This window comes from Dipodomys spectabilis, unplaced genomic scaffold, assembly GCF_019054845.1.
Source record: "Dipodomys spectabilis isolate Male_0828 unplaced genomic scaffold, ASM1905484v1 ptg000046l, whole genome shotgun sequence".
Taxonomy (NCBI): domain Eukaryota; kingdom Metazoa; phylum Chordata; class Mammalia; order Rodentia; family Heteromyidae; genus Dipodomys; species Dipodomys spectabilis.
Genome location: NW_024870723.1, coordinates 1,753,043 through 1,777,776, shown reverse-complemented (window position 1 = coordinate 1,777,776; position 24,734 = coordinate 1,753,043). Strand labels below are relative to the sequence as shown.

The window sequence follows — 24,734 nt, the reverse complement described above, 5'->3', positions numbered from 1 at the left end:
TATTTATTCTGTCTGGTCCTTGTTGATATCTCCACCTTCATGCCTTTCTCCATTCTTTTTCATTTCCCATTTTCTAGAGCCATTTCCTTTTTCTCTTTCCAACCTGCTGAGCTTGCTCTTGGCTTGCTTCTTCTGCTCGTCCTCCCATCCCAGACCTTTATCTTAACATAGCTAGTTTTTCTTATTTCCCTGTTCCTGCTCTAATGATATTTCTTCTCGTAATTAATTCACAAGAACATAAAACTGTTTATGACTGTCAGCAGTTTTATAATTTAATTATGCAACTAAGGAAAGCACTTGTTCTGATTTTGTAGGGTAGAGCGATTCCAGATAAAGGGTTTTCAATCCTATATACTGAGAAACCCCTGGGAAAATGAAGACACATGGGACACCCCCAATTCCTTAAGCTTGAAAGTGATGATATGCAAGGAATTTATTTTTGTTGGCCCTGGGGCTTGAACTCTGGGCCTGAACGCTGTCTCTCAACTCTTCAGCTCAAGGCTAGCGTTGTACCACTTGAGCCACTGTGCCATTTCCAATTTTCTGAGTGGTTAATTGGCGATAAGAGTCTCAAGGATTTTTCCTGCCCTGGCTGGCTTTGAACCAGGATTCTCAGGTCTCAGCCTCCTGAGCAGCTAGTAGCCACTGGTGCCCGGCTTTATACATGGAATTTTTAAGGAAATGGTTAATAGACACAGCCCAAGAATAAATGGTACTTCAAGAGCAAAGTCTTGATGCAGGAGCAGGGACCCCAGAATAGGATGGTTTTTCTGTCAATAAGTACAACATTTTAGGTGATAAAATATTACACAGAAAGTTCATGCGGGAAGATAGTCAGTTTGGGCCTCCCTTAGGGATTCTTATGACCTCTCCGTATCCTGTCTGTGAAGTACGTTTCTCAATGTCAAACACAGAGCCATTGCAGCACTTAATCAGTTCCTGTCAATAAAACACTATTTCCTTTGTCAGAGTATGATCCAGATTGTCTCCAGGCTCTAGAGTTGGGTTGGTCTAATGTGAAAGTTTAAACGATTATATTTTCCAACCAGAAATTGGAATAAAGCTTGATCTGATGAACAATTGATTTTCTATATAATAAATATTGGGTTCTATATAATGTGTGTGTGTGTGCACACGTATGTGTGTGCACGTTTGTGTATTAACTCTAGTTTTGTGAATTTTAACAGCCCTTTTTTCACAAAGGTATGCCTAATGTGGTAAAGTTACAGAAAGATCTACACTTTCCCAAAAATCAAACCCAAAACACCAATATCCACATAAAACACGTCATACCCTTTCGACTGAGGTCAAAATTTCTAGGAATTTATCCAAAAGAAATAACCAGAGAATGCAGGCACAATGATGTTCGTCTCAGTATTGTTTATTGCAGTGAACTATTAGAAACATCTGAAGTGCTTAATAAAAGAGATTTGGCTAAATTAATTACATTTCAGACATTCAGTTGAATACCATGCAGACATCATCATCAAAAAACCAACAAAAAAAAAACAAAAAAACTTGTGTTCCCTGAAAGTATTTAATGACTTGGAAACATGTTCAAGGCATATTGTTAAATGAAGAAAGCAGATAACAAAACAATATGCTCAGTATGTTTCCAATTTTGTAAAATAAAGATTATGAAGCAAACAATAATAATATTAAATAATACCAGAAGTAGTTTATTAATGGTTGAGAACACAGGCTGAGTAGCCCAACTTCTAGGTTCAAATTCCAGCTGTACAGTTTTTTTGCTCTGTTTAGAAGTTACCTCTTTTGTCCCCATCTTCTTATCAGTGAAGCATCAAAAACATTTGTACCCACTCATGTGTTTTGGGTGAAGATTAAATAACTTTGGATATATAAACTATTAGAAGAGGGCCTGGCACAGAGTAAATGTCACCAAAGCATTGACTATTACTTTTGTTTTTAAAATTAAAGTGTTACATAAGTTAGCTTTGTTTGCCTGTCTGACTCCTGATCATTTTGTAATTCAAGAAATCTTACCCATGGTTCTTCATGATTGTAGAATAAGGCACAAATGTCACTTTTTTCCTTGTGTCTTCCTAGCTTTTTCAAAAGTTTGACAGTGAACACACTTTGGTCATAGATCTAGAAAAACATTATGTATAGACTATGTTGTAAGTTGCTTAAGTGAAACCCAACCATAAGCTAATTGGAAGAGTCCACAAGAAGTACAAAATGTCAAATATATAGTCCAAAGAAGATAGATCACATTCTTCAGTGTGCTTGGCATACAGTTCCATAATCCACATGAGATCAACTCAGGCAAAAGTGAGTTCAAATCCCTCAGATGTCAGCTACAGGGTCTTGAACAAATCACTTACTACTCAAGAGTCTCAATCCCCTCATTTATGGAACATGGTAATTATAGCTCCTCAGGCTGACACTGAGAGTTACAGCTCTATGTGAAGAGATCACTGCTCCAGATAAAGAGTAGATATGTAATTCTTTGGAGTTACTGAGATGATCGTGGAATTTTGACCTATTGCTTGGAGGTGACAAATCACCCTACATTGACATGAAGTTGAGGAGTCCTAAATCTTAAACATACTTCAATGACAACCATCAAATGAAAGAAAAGAAAAAAAAAACCTATTAAACCAATGTCATAAAGTTTGTGTGTAACTTAGTTCCACTCTTGCCCTGACTTTTGAGTGTGCATCCCCCTTTAAAGAATGACTGAAACACCCAAAGCTTTTCATAAGATGTTAAAAATGCTTCATGGATGGAACCCAGCTGCCCTGTTGTTGGTTTGGAAATGGGTTTGGATGTGTTCCTTACATCCAGATTGGATGATTCTTGCTTTTACTCCACAATATTGCCAGCAGTTTTTCCTTCTTTCTTTCTCTCTTTCTCTCTTTCTCTCTCTCTCTCTCTTTCTCTCTTTCTCTCTTTCTCTCTTTCTCTCTTTCTTTCTTTCTTTCTTTCTTTCTTTCTTTCTTTCTTTCTTTCTTTCTTTCTTTCTTTCTTTCTTTCTTTCTTTCTTTCTTTCTTTCTTTCTTTCTTTCTTTCTTCTTCTTTTTTAAATTACTGAAACTAGCTTTCTGTCCAGAGCATGGCAATAGGAATTAGATCTGGCAAATTCTGCAACTCTGACTGCTCACCAGTTCCTAAGTCTAACAAACATTCTGAAATTCAGCCGGAATCGATTGGAAAATTGGCTTTATCTTTCACAAGTGCTCAGATTTGAGATCACTTAGCATCAGACTTCTAGAGATCCTGGCCTCCTCTTTGGACCAGTGTGTGGTGAGGTTATTCTTGAAAACAGACACCAAAGATGTTTCTCTTTTACTCATTCTTAGTTATGACAAACCTTGAACCCTGCTGAGAACTGATTTGAGAGTAGGAATAGCTTCTGACCTGTAGGCTTTATGGAGAGAAACTCTATATCATGTTGTCAATTGTAAGATGCCAACATTGACAAGCAGAAAGGGAGCAGAGTTTTCTGAGTGTTTTGGGCTGCATTGTATTCTCTCTCTATTGATATATCAAAGCAGATATATATCAGCAGATACCAAAATCTGCAGGCCTTTTGCTCTTGGAATTTCATGCCTCCAAAATATAGGAAGAACCATCTAGTGTACTGTGTTTTATTACAGCAGCTTGAGGTGATGAAGGCACTGAGCGTCCAATCAAGAATGATAGGAGAGTAGCATTCTTACCTCCTGAACCTCAGGATACACATTTTTCAACATTATACATATACATATATATGTATATATATATTTATTTTTAAGTTGCTGTACAAAGGGGTTACGATTGAATGTGTCAGCTTATGAGAACGATGCATTGTGATCAAAGTCACCCCTTCCATCCCTCTCTCCCATCCTTCTCAACTCCACCCATTCCCTCAATTTCCCTAGTTGAATAGGACAAGCATTTGGTATTATGACTTCATTCTGCCTCCTTTTCCCCTCTTCTTCAATCTACCCTCCTCCACTTGACTTTCTCACAAACATACACATCAAGTGCCTGTTTCTTCATAATAATTTTGTTAACTGTAAGTTGGTTCTTCAAAGGAGCTACACAATTTGAATTCTACCCTGCAGATACCACAGTTCAGCGATACATTTGTGTACGTTTGCATATCACCCTGCATGTTTACATACATATTGATAAATGAGACCTAACTTCCACATATGAGAGAAAACATGTATCATTTGCCTCTCTGAGCCAGACTTACTTCCCTTAACATAATTTTTTCCAAGTATATCCATTTCTTTGCAAATGATATTGGCTATGGTAAATAATGCAGTAATGAGCATGATTGTGTAGCTTTACCTTTTTGACTTAGAATCTTTTGGATCAATGCCCTTTGCCACATCTCATTCATAGAATTCTGTAATATTATTCTAGTTGGTGGATCATCAATGGATTATCTAACTATCCTGTTTACTAAATGTGGTCTAGATCTCAGCAAAATGTAACATTGGATTTAAGCAACAGGAGAAGCATGTACACAACCATTTTTCAAATCATGGCTTGCCTGTGAACTCTTCTAGCACTCACTCAACCATGTTACCATGTAGCTCATGTACAGTTGCCTCTTAAGAGTTACAAGCCCACTTTGGAATGTGTTTCCTTGTTCCAACTGGACTGCCTTCTGAACATGGAACTGTTTAAAAGTCAGAATACTGCTTTCCTGGCAACAGGAGACGCATATGAGGCGATGCATGCTGGCAGTGTTCTGTTGTCATGTAGGCTCTGACCAGGCTGCTTAGAGGCCTTTTAGACTCTGCATGCATTTTACACACAATGGCTGCATAGATTGAATACCTAGCTGGAATGGTAGATTGAAACTCTCCGAACAAAGCACAGTAGGGGCTTCTCCCCAATTAGACTTCTGGCATCCATTGGAAAACTCTTCAACTGTATAATCAGTATGGTTTTAAAGAAAGCTTAGACGGTCACCAGGGTCTCCTGTGAGTAAAGTCAGATGGGAGAACTGTTCCCGAGCTGTGTGTCTAGTCTAACCTGTAGCCACCAGAAATTTTTCTGGGCTAGATTTAAGAATCCTGCACATCTGTGTCAGAGCAGTCCAGAGGCAGCTATGTGAACCTTCCAGCTGCTTCCCAGAGCCTAAAAATTCATCGTGGATCATCTGTAAAGAATACACAGAAGACAGCCAGCGAAGGAACTCAACAACGTATCATAAAGGCTTACAAACAGATTTCCATGTGGGTAAGCCAAGTCTCAAATGTTGCATACAGCTGGGCAAATTTGACCTTCCAAGTGTTTGTTCTTCTCTACCACCCATTTTAGAAAACAAGAAACCCAATCCAGGATTACATGGAAGAAAGTTTAGCGTGCCAGGTTGGTTAAGGGACCTGGCTGTGGAGCCAGGCTGCTTCAGTTGGAGTCCCATCCCTGCTTCTAACTGTATGACTTTGGGAAAACGGCTTAGTTTGATAAATACCTAGCTTCTTTGTCTATAAAATGGGGGAAACCAATAGTTATGGTGAGGATTAAATGTAGTAATCTACTGGAACTACTTAGCATCAAGTGTGACCCACAGCAAGGATTCCATAAATCTATTAGTAAAGGAAAGATTATAATGGAAATAGTTCCTTGCTTCTCATTGTAGGAGCACACCTCATAGACTTGCATATGTAGTAGCACAGACAATGTTTAAGAAGTGAGTGGGACACAAGCAAAGATTGCTCAGCTGTACATGATCAGAACCATAGCTATCTTCTATTGAGAATTTAATAAGCGCTTGCCCTTGTATGCAGCACTTTATGAAGAACATTTCATTTAATCATGATCGAATATTATAAGGTATAAACTAGTTTCATTTTTCTTAAAAGGCAGTCAAAGCACAATGGAATTATGAATTATTCCATGGTCAGATATCCAGAAAAATAGATGTGAGAAGTTCTGATTCTACAATGATTTGCAATTCCGAAGTCTGTTTTAATCCTTAATCCTCCTGACTCTCCTCTCTGTCCAAACTTTGAGCATCTATATGGAATTGTGGATTGAAACTACAGCATTGTAATGTCTTTACAGCATTGTAATGTCTTTATGGAGGTGCTCCACTACATGCAACTTATACATTATTACAGAAATGGGGCAGATGGATGTTTCTTATGCACAGTCAGTGTTGGTAAGGTAGAACAGGCCAAATGTACACACAGTGAAGAGAAATGTTCCTTTGTTCTTTGAAATTCTCTTTCACCTAAGGACGTGAATCTGACTCATTTCATGTGAGTCTAGCAAGGATTTATATTTTTAAAAAATGACACAGACTGTATAGGGAAGTAAGCACCAAAATATGAGTTGTATTGCTATTACGCACAGGAAACCAAGACAACAGAAATGGAATAAGCGAATATAGTGCTTCATTGCTAGACATAAGGACCAAGAGCACGGGCCCTGGAAACTGAAAGACCTGAATTTATTTCCTGGTTCGAGGTGACTCAGCCAAAGAAGGCACTTGTATTCAAAAGTAATGTGGGTTACTGCCTAATTCATATAGTACAGGACTTCTGGGCGAAGGATGTAGCACCTACTCATTGTAGTACTCAACAGAAGTAGTTGTTAGGATTGAGTTGGGCCTAGTCCTTGCTCCACCAACTAGACATCATTTGTGGAGCCACTCAGTGTTTCATTTTCCCACATGTATAACTGAGGAAGTAATGGTAACACTCTTCTAGGGCCACTACTAAGGCTAAGTGCCTGAGACAGTGTATGTCAGGTCTGCTCTGGGAAGGCGGGGTAGACTCCTCCCTCTTCCTGGCCTAAGTCTCCTCCCAGTAACCTGTGTCACCTGGGTAATGGGCACCCCTGGAAGCAGTCACCTCGCTCCTTCCTGAGGTCATATCTGCATGGCTAGCCTCTGGTCAAGTTCGAATCACAGCCAGGGGTGGGGAGAAGCACTAGACCTAGGTGGCAGGTACTGGGTGGAGACTTAGCCAAGAGGAGGGAGAAGTCTGCCCTGCTTTCCCAAGGCAGACCATACAGTGTAAGCATTTCGAATGACTGTTACTGTGCTGATTATTTTTGCAAGGATAAGAAAACCAAAGGACACCCGATTGGAGTTGAGCTGGGGGACATGGGAAGCTTTGTAGAAAACAGGTGGAAGTGAGCCAGAAATGAGAGCCAGTGAGCAGCAAGAGCAGTGGGCAGGAAGGAAATGATGGAATCTAGAAATACCACATTTTAGGTGGCTTCCTTACGCTCAGTCTCTGGCAGAGACCTGACCTCTCACCTCTCTTGGTATTCATGGGTCTTGTAATTGGTTTGAAGGCGAATTCCAAGCTAGCAAGGAAGTGGGAAAGGTAAGTGGAGGATGCAGTCTCCCCTTCTGGAAGGGCTGCAGCCAGTAGTTACTTGATTATTTAGCAGCGTGGAATGCAGTAAGAGCAGAGACCGGCTCACCTTTCAGTGTAGCTGCCATCCTAATGAGCTGTTTCTAAAACTTCTTGAAGTGATTTAAACCAGTGAATGCATATGTATGAGGGCTTGGTTAAAGATTTAAAGGATAAGCTGGCCAATAGAATTAATTTGAGGCATCCAGTGTAGTTCAGCGGAACATATGAGTGCTCTTCAGAGCTCAACATTGATGGGCAGTAGATGAAATCCTTGTACCAGCCATTGAAGAGGAATTAGTGGACTTCTTGAAGGACTTCCAATCCTTTCTAAACGGAAGCACTATGGGTATATTGACAAATACCTATTTCAGTTATGAGACAAACAATTTACCAGAAATAAATTCTCCTCCCCTCTCTTTCCCTCTCCCCCTCTCCTTTCTTTTCCTCCCTTCCCCTCTCTTCCTTTCTCCTTCCTTCCCCTCTCTTCCCTTCCCTTTCCCTCTATTTCCCTTCCACCTCATTTTCCCCTTTCCCTCCATCTTCCTCGCCCTCCCTCTTTTCTTTATTTTCTCTCCCTCCCTCCCACCTTCCTTCCTTCTTTCCTCTTTCTTCATTTTTCCCTTTCCTCTCCCTTCTTCCCTCCTTCCCTCCTTCCTTCCTTTCTTCCTTCCTTCCTTCCTTCCTTCCTTCCTTCTTTCCTTCCTTCCTTCCTTCTTCCTTCCCTTCCTTCCCTTCCTTCCTGTCTTCCTCCTTTCTTACCACATCACACTGATTCCATGTTTTCTTTGTTTTATTTCTGAAGTCAAAAGAGAATATGTTAATCTATTTTTTCATAGCCTCACTGAGCATGGCACTCTTCATACAAATAGAAGCAAGCTCTCCTCTCCTTTTCTTGGATGAGCTTACAGGGCATACTGGAGTGCACCGTGACTGTCTGCCTTTGATTAAAATACGACCTGGCCCAGTACCATGGCTTCTGGTCGTCATTGAGGGGCAAGTCAGCCAAAAGAATCTAATATTTACTGCAGTTCACAAGGATGTTGATGTCCCCCCATTTTGCTGCTGAAACATGACTTTGTAGGACCAAGTGTCTAGTTTATGAAGGTGATTCAAAACAGAAGAAGATAATATCTATCCTTGTACATCTCTTAATGCCAAATTGAGAGACCTTCTGGCTTAGGACTAGGAAAGAACCTTGGGAGGATGTTTGAAGATGTTAAGCAAGGTGCTTTTTACGGCACTCTCAGTGATATAAATTTTTATTGATCCTTTCCATATGAATGTTTAAGACATCAAATTGGAAGAGTGAGGTCGTTTTTACTCTGGAAAAAGTAATTTGGGGATAAATGCTGAGGACTGTTCCAGGGTATTTGTGTCCATGACTAGAATGACCATCAAAATGTTTTATGCTGTAGAGATGGACATTGAAGGGCAATCCTCACAAAAAGAAGGAAGTGTACCTTTTCTCTTATGCATTGAGAAAACTTTCCATGAGAGAAAATGTAGGCTTTTTGAGTCTCAGGGCATGTAAACTATTTTGAGTCTCAGGGATCATGCCTAGTGTGCTTAGTATCCAGTATAATGCTTGGCAGCAGAGAACCTTGTGAAAAAGACAAAGGAGACTCCACATAGGAGATGCTCTTGAGATTCATTTTAATCAAAATGATAGAGATGGTACATCTTAGGTTAACTTTTGCTCTTCAATGACAACCTTTCCAAACTCAAGAGTCTTTGGAGGCTGCAATTGTTTCCCTGTTCCTGTACTCACATCTCTTAGAGTTCTTATGAAGTAGCAATTCTTGACTGGAACAAAGGATGTCCTAGGCTGAAAGCTCAGTTCTTGTGGACCAACAAATCCCTTTCCTCCATAGGTCCAGATTCATTTGCTATAACATGGGGATGGTAATGATTCTGTTGCCATACGCATGATGCTGGTGAAACTCAATAAGAATGCCTGGACAGCTCCTGGCAAGGGAATTCGTACCTCGTGTTTCGAGTAACTGCCCATCTCCTCTCCATTCGTCCAGCCACAGGACATAGACTGCCTCACTGTCTCACACTCAGCATGTGGTCAGTGAGCATAGGTTTGCATCGAGCAGAGGTCTGTGGCTCTGACATGGCAGACTGAAGCTAATACATCACGCATCTGCCTGGCTCTTTGCATGCAGCCTCCATGTAGTGACATATCTGTGAGGGACATAAGTGAACACTAGGAATAGCTAATGGCACAACACTTCTTCTCTGCTCTGATCATACAAGCCCTTTGCAACAGACAGGCTCTACTGGTTAAAGAAGATGGTAAAGGCAAAGGGGAGTAAAGAAAAGAATTACCAAAGAAATGTATTTTTGAAGCAGCCCCTGAATTGAGCTTATGTCCCCACAATAGATCTGAGAGAACATTTGCCAATGAACTGGAAAAGTAAAGCGTTTGCTGATACTTCTCTTTAAATAACAGTGAACTTGGAATCCTAGGAGGAAGTAGAGCTGAGGCTAGTCAAGGTCTTACCCAGTCTTCAGAAGGTTCTTTTGGTTTCTATTGCCAAAGTTCAGACCTGGCTTATGACGAGACAACCTCTGAATGCTGTGGTTTTGAATTTTGCTTATAACCTAATTTTCCCACATGAGTTCTTCTCATCCCAAAGAAACCAGGCCTGGCCTAATCGAAATCAGACAGAAAGGCCCACACACATTTGCAAGAATGCATGCCATCTTGCCTTTCTCTGTAATTTTCTTTCTTTCTTTAAAAAAAATTATCTGTAAGTGGTGGTTCAGAGGGATTTCAACATGTCAGCTTATAAGTACTGTGCATCCTGGTCAATGTCACCCCTTCTATCATTCGTTCTCCCCCATATCTCCCAACCCAATCCATTCCAAGTTACCCGGTTCCATGTTAACATATTGATATTGAGTATGATGACTACATTCACCTCCACCTTCTCTCCATTAATCTGCCTCCCCTTCTATAGTCTTTTCATAGGTATTTCCTCAGGGGAAAAGAAGCTTTTGAAATGAGAAGAAATCTAGCACAGACAACCACCTACCTAGAGAAGGGATTTCTAGGAGTAGGGACAGGGTCAAGTCCACCTCCTCCTCCTCCTCCACCCCCTCCTTCCTTTTTCTTCTTCATATGCCTCCCATTCTTTATTTGTTCTGTCTTCAATCTGTCCCCAGTCCCTATCCCTCCCTTCTTCTAGGAACAGGGCCTTATTAGGTGTTCACCTTGGTATGTATGGGTTTTAAATGCTGTTCAAATGCTGAGTCCAAAGATGTTTCTTCTCTCCTAGCAAGATAACAAATTATCTCCAGATTCACCCATCTTTCAATTACAGAAGGGCCTGAATACATCCATGTGTTAAGATATTACATGAAGAAATACCGTAGTAGAAAATTCACATGTATTACCTCCCAAGTCATATTTCTTTTTCCATACCTTTGTTGGCATAATTAGCTGCACATAGATTTCCTGTTGACATGTCTGTATTAGCATACAGTGCACTTTGATCAGACTCATCTCCTTATCAGTCTCCCTTATCTGCCCTCCCCCAGGCAAAGCAATCTCAACAAGCTTTGTTGTTCCATTTTCACACATATGTGTATGAAGTATTTTGGACATATTCACCCTCCTTTACCCTCTCTGTGTGTTCTACCCCTTGCTCCACTCCCTTCCCATTAGTGCCCACATCCAGGTGAGACCTGTTTTACACATCTCTGTCATTCATTTTTTAAAGTTTTTTTTTAAAATTAAATATATTTTTTATTGTAAAGACACTGTACCAAGGGGTTCATTCATTTTTTTAGTGTATGCTAATTTTTTATATTATATATGTTTAATGCTATATATCTATATCTAAATCTAAAGTCCATTTGCCTATTTTCTATCTGGTGTTACATAGATATTTACATTTTAGGCATAGTATTCACACAAGAGAGAAAGCATGTGACCTTGTCCTTCTGAACTGGGCTCACTTCACCTAACAAGATGATCTCCATTTCTAGCCATTCTTCCTTATGGATGAGCAAGGATCCATTGTGTATACCTACCACATGTGCTCCACCAATCATTCATTAGTTTTAGGGCATTTGGGCAGTTTCCCTCCCTCTTCCCATGCTCCACCTCCTGTTGTCTTCTTGTGATTTCTGCATGGTTTTCCATCTTAAGTGAATGGCACCATTTTCCCCATTACTCAGTCCCCCGGTCGATGAGTTATCTTTGATGTTCCTTGCTTCCTAGAATTCTACACCAAGTCAACCCCATGTATTAACTGCATTATCTTCAAAGTGCATCCTGAATCTGATCCCCCCTCCCTTTTTTTAACCTCTAATGTGATGTCCCTAGCCATCATTATCCTTCTGGTAGACAACTGTGATTGCCTTCCAATCAGCCTCCCAGGGGCACAGGAGGAGCAGGCAATCGACAACACTGCATTATTTAAAGAACAGAAGTCAGATCCTGCTACCTTCCTCTCCAAACACTCCTCAGACTTTCCATCTTACTAAAAATAAACTATGAAGTTTCCCCGATAACCAGAAAAGTCCCACAAAAACCAGAACCCTGCTTATCTGTCTGAGTTCATCTTTTACTTGCGCCTCTCTTACTTCCTTGGAGACTGTGTCAGTGTTTGTGTTACTCTTCACTGGTAAAGGTCAAACCCAGGACCCTTGAACTGGTTACATCATTGTCTAGTACTGCTGTATCTCCATCTTCAATGGTTTTTTTTTTCTTGCCCCCAGTTCACCAAATCAATAAGTGATTTTCCTTCTTTGAGCCTTAGTTGAGATTTCTTCTTCTGTAAGATGATTCCTAGAAACTGTGCCATATGTTTGTAAAGAAAATACTACCTGGAACAGTGTGGACAGGACCAGAATTTGTAGACTGCAAAAATGTCTACATAAGGAATAGCATTTGATCTTGTGTGATAGAATTGACTCATGTTATTGATAACCAGATCAAATTTAAGAACATAGTAGACATTTGGCACTATAATTCACCGTGGCCCTTGTCATTTTAATATGAAATACCAAGTCTTTTCTAAATGAGGATGTAATTTAATTTAACTCAGTCTCTATTCTTGAGCTCACTGTGAAAATGTACCATTCTTCAATTGGACACTTGAACGAAAGTTGAATTGCAAGTGAGGCAATATTTCAGGGAATTTCCGGCAATTCATGAGTAAAGAGAATTTTCTCCTCCGAACTACTTTCTTTTCTTTTGTTTAATTTTTCCGTTTGTTTGGTTGTAAGATTTGAACTCAGGGATCTGTGCTTACGAGGTAGTCACTCTATCATTCCCCCAGTCTGTTTTTTTTTAGGTTATTTTTCAGCAAGAGTTCTCCTCTTTTTTCCTGGAGTCAGCCTCAGATCACAGTCCTCTGACATAGGACTTCTTATAGCTGGGCTTATAGACATGTACCACCATGCCCAGCGAGCTTTTTTTCAGATGAGACTTTGTTCACATTGTTGTTGTTGTTTGATCAAGCCAGCTTCAAACCACAGTCCTCCTAAATTCTGCCTCCTAAATTGTTGGGATTCCAGGAATCAGCCCAGTATACATGGCTTCCTTATGGCAACCTACTCATGTAACTTAATCCCAATCTTAAATAAATAGAAAGACATCCTTCAGGATTCCTTCAAACTTAATTCATGCCTGCTCAGTCCGTCGCAACCATTCTTAGTCTTAGGATGGCTTCCTTCAAAGGCAGAGCTGAGATGAGCATAAATGCCAGGCAGTTTAGTTGGGATGTGGATGTATCCAGTAGGAGAGTGGAGAGGGACAGATGGGCAGTGAGGAAAACTCAATCAACCATGAGCTATTGAACTGAAGATTGTTGAGGGCAACCATCTAAGGGCTCCTTCATCCATGGGGCATTTATCATCAGCTTCTGCCCAGATGTTTAAGGCTATTCCTGAATGAGAGCTGGGAAATCTTCTGCAGTTCCAGAGAACGGTTAAGAAGGGACAGCACCCAAGCCCCAGCATTCAAGCCTCACAACCGACAAAAAACAAAAACAAAAACAAAATCCTCTATCACAGCTGGATTAATGTAAGAGGAAGGACAGAGATGTACACTGCCAGGGAGCCAGTGCCTTTGTGATTCCTAGGCCTTGGTTTTCCTTAGTTTGTCATCTGGCATCTGATATAACCAGCAGCCGCCCCATGGAAATTGCTCCTTCAAGTCTGGCTTCCTCTGAGAACCTGATTAGACATGGTTTCTGTGCTAGTCAGAATAATACCCCATAACCCCACCAATCACATTCACTGCCTAATTCTTGAATTTGTGAATAGGTTAGGTTATCTCATAAGGATGAGTGAACAAAGCAGATGCAATTACAGTTGCTGTTCATAGACCTTGAGATGGGGAGATGATCCTGGATCATTGGGGTAGGCCTAATAGAATACATGCCCTGATACCTGGAAAATGGAGGCAGAAAAAGAAAATCAGAAGACCAGCAAGAAAAAGGCTGTGCTGGCCTTGAAGGTTGAGGAAAGGAGCCAAGAGACAAGGAGGAATGCAAGCAGCCTCTCGGAGCTGGAAAAGGCATGGAAGTGGATTCTCCCTAGAGCTTTCTGAAGGAACACAGACCTGCCAGTGCTTTGATTTCAGCCCAGTGTGACCAATTCCAAACTTCTGACTTCTAGAAACATAAGATAATAAATTTGAATTTATATTGCTCGAGCCACCAAGTTTGTGTTCATTTGGTGTAGCAGCAATGGAATGCGAATGCCATGCCCCATGCCAAAGCAACAGAAGACAATCTGTGGACTCTTAATTTTAAGGAGGACTACCTTATTAGTGGACTTCGGGCTGCTACCGGGACAAACAAACCTTAAGCGTCTGTGACTTTTGGTGAGCATATGGTTCAGGCTCATGGGCTGCTGCAAATAGTTTCAGTATGTACATCAACCTGCATATCATCATAAAGGACATTCAACTACGCTTTCCTCAGCTTTTCTGGGCTGTCGGCTTAGGGATCGGCTCAGGTCAATTCTACATGTCTTCGTTCCAGGACCCAGACTGAAGAACCAATGGCTCCTTAGAACACACTGTTCTCCTGGCAAAGGGAAGAAGCTCCACCAGGCAAACATAATTTTGCCATGCCTCTTAAGGCCTCAGGAACAGCTAACATGTTATGTCAGCCCACATCTCATTGGCCCAAGTCAGTGACAAGATTCGATCCAAGTCATTGGATCCAGGAAAGACTCTGCCTGAGGAGATGATTCGTAATGCTAGAGAGGGAAGGCAGAATCATAGATGAATAATAGAATTTATACCAGTCATTAAGGGACATTCATGTCTGTGAAGGTATGAAGTTACCTGTCACTCCTGTATTGATATCATGGTTTGGAGAAAAGGTTGGGGTCTCCTAGTGAGTGGCCGAAATCTATAGAGGTCCATGCAATGCATGTAAACAGAACTGAAATCCTAGATCTAAGAAATGTACAAGAAAGCCAGGTGTCCGTGGCTCACGCCTGTCATCCTAGCTACTCAGGAGGCTGAGATCTGAGGATCGTGGTTCAAAACCAACCCAGGTAGGAAAGTCTGTGAGACTTTTATCTCCAATAAACCACCAGAAAACTGGAAGTGGTGCTACTCTCAAGAGGTAGAGCACTAGCCTTTAGCTGAAGAGCTGAGGGACGGCACCCAGGCCCAGAGTTCAAGCCCCTCATGAGACAAAAAGAAAAAAAGAAAGAAATGTAGGTACAAGGCTATATAGGGTAAATTAAAGCTAATAGAAGGATTTTCTCATAAACCAGATGCTGCTTGTAGAGCTGAAAAAGTTCAAAATTTCTGGCCAGGAGTCAACAACACCCAGCTTTCTTAACTCTAGATTTCTTCAATGTGGTACCAAAACAGCTATGTTGCTGCTCTAGGTCCTTTGGGATCTATATACGACAGTACCACTAAGTTGAAAAAAACAACCCACCACCACCAACAAACAAGGTTGACTGGACCAGTATCAGACTCAGCTTAGTTTTGAATAAGGCTTTACTTTGTCTGGGCTAGGAAAATCCCAGTCTGCCTTTACCTTAAGTTCTGTTTGGTGGTTGTGGAGCAATGATTCACAGGAAAAGCACCTTCCAACCCCACATGGGTTCTTTTATTTTTTGTTTCCTTCCATTTAGAAATCTTTTTGCTTGCTTTCTTTTCTTTTTGGACTTCAGTTGAAGGGCAGAGGTGAAGAGTGTCATAGACAGTAAATCCATTCAAGGCATGAGCAGAGGCAGCATCTTTAGGGGCTTTCTCTGACTTTCTCCCCCCGAGGAAGTTTTAGTCCTTTGGAGGAAAAATGGTATAGGTCTAGGTTCTATGTTGCCACAGATCCTTTGTTATCCTTGTGTTTGTAATCACTGTAGCACCTCCACAGGGAAGTTTGTTGCTTCGGGAGACCCTCCCGAGTTCCCTGAGCAGTTAGCTACTTATCTACCTCTTTACACATAGCTCTCCGAAGCTACCATTCTATCACTTACAGCACTTATAGCTAACTAAGACCTATACTTAAACTAAAATAAATCAAATGGTCTAAAAATTAGATTTGGGACTAAAATATTGCTTGCAACTTGAAAAAAAAGCAAATAAGCAAATCAATAATGAAGAGGTTAAATAAAAATGATTTCTTTATTATCAAATGAACCACTCATTCACCTCATCATGCTCTTCCTTTAGTATGTATGTAGGCCTGATATTTTCCAGAAACAACAGAGCATTGCTCTCCAAATATAACGGCACTGCATTTTGCATTCCCTCCAGTAGGAGCATCTTTCCCATTCCCAGGTTCACTTTTTTTTTTTTTTTTTAATAATTGTCAGGTGATGTACATAGCAGTTACAGTTACATAATTAAGGTAATAAGCACATTTCTTGTCAAACTTATTACCCCTTCCCTCATTTTTCTCTTACTTTCCCTCCTCCTCCATCCCTCCCCATGCTGTACAGATCATTTCCAACATATTTTCTTGTGAATATCACTGTTGCATTGGTACCTCCATTGTTCTTTATCTGACTATTCTGTTGTTCCCTTTCTCTTCCCTGATTCAGATAAACATATATACAATACCAGGGTACTAAATTCAAATGCAGTGATAACATGGGATATACTATAGGGGGAAGGACATTCAAAAATCACATATTAAATTAAAAAGACAACAACTACAAAGGAAAACCTCTTGTGTTCAACAAATCCTCAAAGAAAGATTTAACCCATTGATAAGTTGGGCTAAAGACTTAAAAAGAGATTTCTCTGAAGAAGAAATAAGAATAGCCAATAGACACATGAAATGCTCAAGATCTCTGGCCATAAAAGCAATGCAAATCAAAATAACATGGTGATTCCACCTTATCCCAGTTAGAATGGCAAAAATCAAGAACTTTAATAACAACAGATGTTGGAGGGGATGTGGACAGAAGGGAACCCTACTTCATTGTTGGTGGGAGTGTAAACTTGTTCAACCACTCTGGAAAGCAGTATGGAGGTTCCTCAAAAGACTCCACATAGAGCTCCCCTATGACCCAGCAATCCCACTTTTGGGCATTTACCCAAACGACCACAAACAAGGCCATCCTAAAGCGTCCAGGTTTATTTTTAGACGTTCTAACTTGTGTCTCTCCTCCAGGATTCTTCTCAGTCCCTCTTCTTTCCTTTGGTCATTTCCCCACCTTAGGCCTCTCCTTTCTGTCTTAATGCTGCACTGCACATTCTGGCCATAAGGGTCCTGAATATTTTCACGGCTCCTCATTGTGCTCACTGTCACCATGTCATGATGCTTTCAGTCCATTCTCCACCATGCAGTCCAACAAAATCCTAGGTGATGGATCGAGTGTGCTTCAATATTGCTTCCAATCATTCTTTACCTCCATTTGCCTTCATTCTTTGCCTTCACTAAGTATCCTCTTAAGTGTGGCCTTTATGATTCTTAAGATTTAGACTGCTCAATATCTTTCTTTTACCACTACATCAAGTTTGCAAACTTGCAGTTCCCTAAAAATTCCAGGCCTTCTCTTACCTTTCAAGGTTTTATATATACCTCTGTTGCGCTGAAAGCTTTTTCTCCACATTTTTCACCTCCCTCTTTTTTTTCAGGCTTCATCAAAAGCATCACTTTTTAAATAAAAACGTCTTTACCACTTCCTGGAGTGGTTAGTTAGTCCCACCATCCATATTCATGGTATAACATTTCCTTTTATAGAACAGTACAACAAGTGTACTTGTTCTTCAATTGTCCAACTCTTCAGACATATAGAAGGGCGTAATCTGATGTTTACATCTTCAATTCCCTGTTACCTAACATCTTCTCTGGCATATTGAAATCAATTTAATAAACATCTGTCAAGTAAAATAGTAAAGCAGATCTTGATGGGTCCATTAATCAAACTTTTAATCATCTTTCAAACTTCTAGCATCCTCATGGTGCATGTGGGCCCAGCACAGTCAATTGGTGAGTTCTAATTTATTGATCCAAAAATAAGTAAGGACTATCACCTTGCCAGAAGTGATCTCAGCTCACCCCCAGGAGGTCAAGTCTCCATTGGAACTGTTTTTGTTAGTCAGCGACAGAATTGAGGTCCCCTCCAGAAATTTCCAATTAGCTAAAGGAGTTTGGAGATGGCTCTGGCAGTGTACTACAGCTTTGGGAATGTGTTGGGCTTCCTTTCTTACTGTGCACATCTTGCCATTTCTGAAGCTGTGAGTCAGGCTAATGGCAGCCAAGCAAGGAGCTGAATAAGCACGTCCAAGGAGATCGGAGGTGTCCTTGGCTGGGGTCTTAGATCTACGTACTAGGGGCAGATGTCCCAGAAGTGATGTCACGCTTTCCTGTAGAGTCAATAGATACACACAGGTTTTGGGGAAGAAAGATCTCTTAGGGACACAGTGCATGCTTTCCAGGTTCTTTGTTAGGAAATGGTTATTACATATACACATACATATATGTCCAAGTAAGTGTACAAATGCATGTATATATACAAACATGTATATTACACATGTGGGTGCATCTGTGTTTGTGTGTGTGTGTGTGTGTGTGTGTGTGTGTGTGTGTGTGTGTGCGTGTGCACCTATTCACTTACTAGAGATTTAAGAGGTATGGATTCTACTTTCTATGTCATGATTCACTGTGCTGCCTTGGACAAATTATACTTATTCTCTGGATCTTCTCTCAGACCCTTTCCTGCATCTTTGTTCCCTGAGACCCTCAACACTCATTTCACTGTGGTGAAGACTTCCATGGATTCTCCTTGAAAGTATAACAAGCAATTCAGTAGTCCTGTTTAGTTTTATTACCACTGCCTCGGAGAGATGTGCATTCATCATAGTTCATCATCCTTGCCAAACTCTAGTGGAATTCAGAAGGGAAGCTGGGTTGCCTTCTGCTGTTTGGCTACGGCCAAGTTTAAGCAGCATGGCATTGGGAACTGGAATCCAATGAGTAAAGTGGAATGTTTTTAAGATGGCCAAGTTACATAATGAAATTCTAGATCAAAATTGAGAGTCAAGTCTTGGAGGCCTGAAACCTTTGAAAATGAATTATCTAGAAAATAATACCATATGCCTTTTGAAGTAAGCTTTCCAGAGTTTTATCACGTAAGTATCTGAACCTGGAAAGTATGGCATTTGGATCAAGTGGTCTCTAAAATTCTCTGTAAGTGATAGATAATATTCAAGCCCTGTTAATCAAAAAAAAAAAAAAACCCAGGCATTTCTGAAAAAAACATGAATGGAAGAATAGAGAAAGTTAATAAAGGTGATCTAATGATGACCAAGCATAATCGAAAGTATGTATAAAATTTTTCACAAGTTGCATTATGAAATAAACTGAGAATAAAAATTCATTTATAATTTATGTTTTATAACTATAAACTATCTAAGTAACTACTTTATATATATCACTACAAAAATATTTTCTATTTTTCCATCTTTAAAGCTTCTTTAAATAGTTGTGCAAATGGTTTCAACATATCAGATTTTGAACACAATACATCTTGATGCATGTAATTCCTTCCCTAGTTCTCCCAACTTTACTCATCCACTCAAGTTACTTGGTTTTATTTTCACACACACACACACACACACACACACACACACACCCTTGACATGAAAAAGATCTCTGACTACATTATTTTATGTCAAATTAGTGCTGATCAGCAGTCCTTTTGCTTTCTGTTTTGTTATTTTTTGTTGTTGGTTGTGTGTGTGTGTGTTTGTGTGTGTGTGTGTGTGTGTGTGTGTGTGTGTGTGCGCGCGCGCTGACCCTGGGGCTTGAACTCAGCACATAGGTGCTGTCTCTGAGGTCTTTTGCTCAAGACTGGTGCTTTATCACTTGACTCACAGCTCCAATTCCAGCTTTTCAGTGGTTAACAGGCTATAACAGCCTCTTGGACTTTCTTCCCCAGGCTGTTTTAAACTGCAATCCTCATATCTCAGTCTCCTGAGTAGGTAGGATTACAGGCATAAAACACCAGTATCTGGCCTGCAATCCTTCGTTTTTTTCTGTGTATTCTTATCTATTTACTCTTTCATTCATACAACAGCCAAACATAATAACTGTCAAACTTGCAGGGCTCTCTGCTAAGTTCTAGTATATCAGAGATGGAAGAACACAGGCTTTCTACAAAGAAAGGTCTCCCACTTTATTGGTTAAATTCCGATACATCTATAAGAGTTTCTCAGCTTTGGCAGTGTTGATAATTTAGGCTGGATATTTTTTGTTGTGGGGGACTAGTAGGGTTGATAGAGGATGTAAAGCAGCATCCTTGGTCGCTAAGTGTCTGCTGACACACAGTGCACAGTGGTACTCCTCTGAACTTGTGCAAACTAAGGCAAGTCTTTAGCCATTGCCAAAAGCCTCTGCAGGCCTAAATCCCTACTGATCGACATCAATATGTGAAAAAGTATCTTGCTTCCATTATTGTATGTTCTTGAAGACTAAGACATACAATCTACAGTGACTTTACATTTCTCCAGTGTCTTCCCAGTGATACATACAGAATATTGCTATAATCCCAAACTTACTGTTATGTCCAAAGTTACCACTGTATTCTAATACTTTTTTTGGGCAGGGGGTCTGGTTGTGGGTCTGAACTCTGGGCCTGGGCACTGTCCCTCAGCTCTTCAGCTCAAGGCTAGCACTCTACCACTTGAGCCACAGCACCACTTCTGGCTTTTTTTTTTTTCTGCTTATGTGGTGCTGAGGAATCGAACCCAGGGCCTCATGCATTCAAGACAAGCACTCTACTACTGAGCCACCTTCCCAGCCCCTATTGTCATACTTTTTGTCAATGATAGATTTTAGAAACTTAAACATCGAATTGTAAGTCTTAATGTGCAACCAACTTGATATTTATTTATTTACTTTATTTGTTGTTCTTGCCTAGAACAGATTTCCTTGCAGATCTAAACACTGGATTATAATGAACAGAAGCATGCACTAAAAAAGACAGAAACAATTCTAATGCCAGGGCCTCATACCTGTAACACTGGCTCCTCAGAAGGTTGAGATCTGGAGGACCATGTTTTAAGGCCAATCTGGAGAGAAATGATTGCTAAATTTTATCTCCAAAATATCTAGCAAATGGGAAGTCACGTTGTATAGCTCATGTGATAAAACACCAGCCTCGCAACTCTGAGACTAAGGGTTCGGACCCCAGGTACAGCTGAGAATCAATCCATCAACCAATCAATAAATCAATAGAGAACAAAAGAAAAAAGAAATCCTTCTAGTTTGATGGCCCATGCTAGACTTCTAAGTGAAAAGTATTACGTAAATATGCTGAAGCTTTCCTAATTTTGACTAGTAGAGAACTATTAGTCAAAATCCACAGTTACACAGTTTAAAATAAATGTAGATTATCTTTTAAAGAAAATGCATTAAACTATCCTTGCCAAGTAGGTCTCTCAAGGGAAATATCTTAGCAAATAAAAAAGAGTAATTTGTAACAAGTTTATCAGTAGTTGGTATGTAAAGTGCTTGGGAATAGTTTGTTCTCTTAATGTGTTTAAACATTCTTTCCAATGATATCAAAGCTATTTATTTGCAAAGCAAATCCTCTCTTGCAAAAGAGTACAAGGTAAACCATCCCTTTCCAAAATTTTATTGAGCTTTCTATGTACACTGATTTTCTTTTACAAACTCAACAATTAAAAAACTATTGATGAAGTTTTCTTAAGACACTTGAGAAGAACAAAACTTCTAAATGAGGAAGTTGTTTCTTCTTTAACACACTTGATTCCTCATCTATTTTAGGCAGTTCTATGGAAAGAATGTTACTGAGGTTGGGTGGGAAGGGGGGGAGGGGAAAGGAAAGCGGTGGACTACAAAAGTGGGCGAAGTTTCACCAGCAAGTTTGAGTTCATCTAAGTTTTTCTCTACCAATCATTTGACCAGCATCCTTAAAAGACAGATACCTATCTGTCATTTGTAAGTTACTTCTTATGTCTAATTTTTTCGTGAATGTGGAGACTGTTGTAAGTCAGTTTTTAATTGTCAAGAACACATGAGTGGGCTCCATTTTTGTCCTCAGCAAGAAGGGACAGTGTTCTCCTGAATTCCATCATAGTGCCTTCTTTCTGAGAGCCAATTCTTCTCCTTGGTGACTCTCATTCCCTTACATGCAATCCCATCTTGGCCATGCACTGAGAGATCTGCTCCTAGAGAGGCTGATTTTTTCCTAAGCTACAGGGGAAATGACTTCAGAGTCAGAAAACACCCTGTGGTGTAGATGGGAAAAAAAGAAATAAAGGAAAAACCAACTGATTATACAGTTGAGAAGATCTGGTTTTAAATCTTAGCTATGACATTTTCTCAATATATGACCTCGAACAAGCAACTTCTTCACACTTTGTTCACAGAGTTTGAGGGAGAAGAATAAGAACTTTTGTATTGCAGAGCTTATTACCTCGTAGCGGCCCACTTTTGAAAGAACAGTTATCTTCTTTGACATCAGCAGCAGCTCAGGGTGTGATGGAATGTGATGTGTGATATGTACTGTACAGAGGCCCCCCCCACATTAAACTCCCAAAGTCACAAGAGCTGAGCTTTAATTTTCTCTTACTCATTTACTAAAGTATTTCCAGGTCCTGTTTCCTAGTTTCCAGAAATAAGCAATGAACATAAATGAACATAACTCCATTCCTACCACATATTACAATCCTCTGATCAATTACTGACATAGTTATATAACGGACTACATTGAGAAGGAATGCCAGGTGGTTAGGAGAAATCCTATTGTGTATTTTTGTTTCTCTGTATAGGTGAATCATCACTGGTTTTTGCTGAGGGAGACACAGCAGAAAATTTCACCGAGATGGAAAGTTTTGATTTGAGACTTTCTGTATAAATCAGAAGTGTGAATGAGGAGCCTGGTATGGAAGGAGCAGTAAATGTGTGACCTTAGAAACAGAATAGGTCACAAAATCTTCAGGAAAATTAAGAGAAATGTAGACGAAGAAAGTGAACACTGAATCAATGTATCTAAAAGGGGGAGATGGAGAAATGGGTGATTGTCAGAACACACAAGGCTTGTTAATCATCCATGGTCTTTATTCAAGAATAAATGAGCAACCAGGTCAAGTTTTTAGTCAGGAGAAATAACCAATAAGATGAAGATTTGTATACATCAAGGGGGTGTGTAAATTGGAAAGTGTTTTGGGGTGGAGAAAGTGCGCCTGTAGAACAACCATTACCAGGTGGCTGTCGGAGGTCGGTGCATGGCCTAGCTGGAATCCTGTGGCAAGACATAACAGTGGCTTAGACAACGACAAGAATGAGCGATAGCCTTTGGCAGTGCTTATCGAAGATGACTCAAGTGCAGACCTATGCATTGCCAGGCTATCTCTGGGGCTGGAAAAGCAGCAGAGAAGATTACAATGGGCAAGAAATAGCTGGCAATGTGTGCTTCACCCGTAACCACACCATCTTCTTGATTCTTGCAACTCTGTGCATTACTTCACTCCTATTTTGACCTCACAAGTACAATTAGAAAAATATCTAAGAGTCCCTACAATAGTATACATGTTAAGAGAGTGAATAACGTTAGAGAAAATGATCAAATATCCACCCAATGCTTCTCTCCCATGCACATAGAAATGACACTCAGCTCTGTACTAATAGCCTGGGAACATCCAAGCTCCCAAAGCCTGAGATAGTTGTGTTTTCTGCTCTTCTCTCTGGATAATCCACTTATCTTGATAATAGAAAAGCAAATACTAGGTGAGTTGGAATAAAAAAAAACACTGTTGCTTTAAATTCTGCCACCGATTTCTGTGATGGTTGGAAATCAAGTCCCATCTTCTTTCAGCCACATTGCTACAATGTATTCTGTGCAGTGGTGATGACATCACTTGGACAGGGACCAGGGTTGTGGTCATCCAGCTCCGTTTTCCTCATTACCTAGGCAGCAGTGTCTTCTCTCCCCTTTCAGGTCATTAATTTTTTAGAAGAGGGCTTGCTTTAAATATCCACAGTGGTGCTTTCAGCTGAGCTACACAGCAGGTTTCCCTTTCACAGCCGCCAGGTCACGCCAGCCTTTGATGGAAGGTGGCTTGCCTGAGTGGGCATTTGAGATCCCTCTGAGTGTCTCCTGAGAAGGCCTTGGTCAAAGTCAGGCTAAGGACACTTGTTAACTTTGTTTCCAAACTAGAGATAGAGCTGGGGGTCTAGCCTTGAGTTAGAGATAATGAGCTTAAAGGTCAGGAGGTTCTTTGCAAGGTGTCCACAGGTCTGTTACAGCTCAGAGTCTTGCCTGGTGGCACTGGGACAGGACTGTCCCTCACCTGCGGCTTCCACAATTGTAACAACCTTTGGAAAAATGAGGCTTATTACTTCCGCAAATCTACGTTGTCTATCAAGTCTGTTAATGCTATGTTAAACACTGTATTAAGCACCAAATAAATAGAGGGCAGTAGCATGGGCACACAGGCCATTATGGAGCTCATAATTGGAGAGACAGAGACTCACTAAAAGGCAAACAAGTAATGTTACAAACTGAAATGTTCCTTGGGGTATCGAGACATGGAATAGGAAGTGGGCCTTGGGTGTCTGTATTAGAGGGAACCCAGGAAAGTCTCTTTGAGCAGTTTTGAAAGCAGCCATGAAGACTGTGATGTGTGTGTGTGTGTTGTATACATGTTCCTTGTGTGTCTGTACAGACATACAACAAGAGGCTGGTGTTTCAGGCAATTTGTGTGAAGAGTACTAAATCAAAAAGTTTCAAGTGTGGAAGGAACCAACATCTGATGTGACTGAAAGCTGATGGGGGAAGGACTGGACAGCATCATCCACATAGAAGAAATGAGAGCTCTACATTTTACAAGTAATTGAGTAAAGCTCATTCAACCAAAATGTATGCAGGTAATAGATGGAGAGCCCCAAATGAATGAACATTAGGAGGCATTGTTGTCTGTTACAAGAACAT

The 24,734-nt window shown here is 40.4% G+C and overlaps 1 pseudogene; it reads right to left on the bottom strand.

Moving 5' to 3' along the window:
* Positions 1-24,734, bottom strand: part of LOC122107062 — a 63,604-nt pseudogene that overhangs the window by 2,843 nt on the left and 36,027 nt on the right.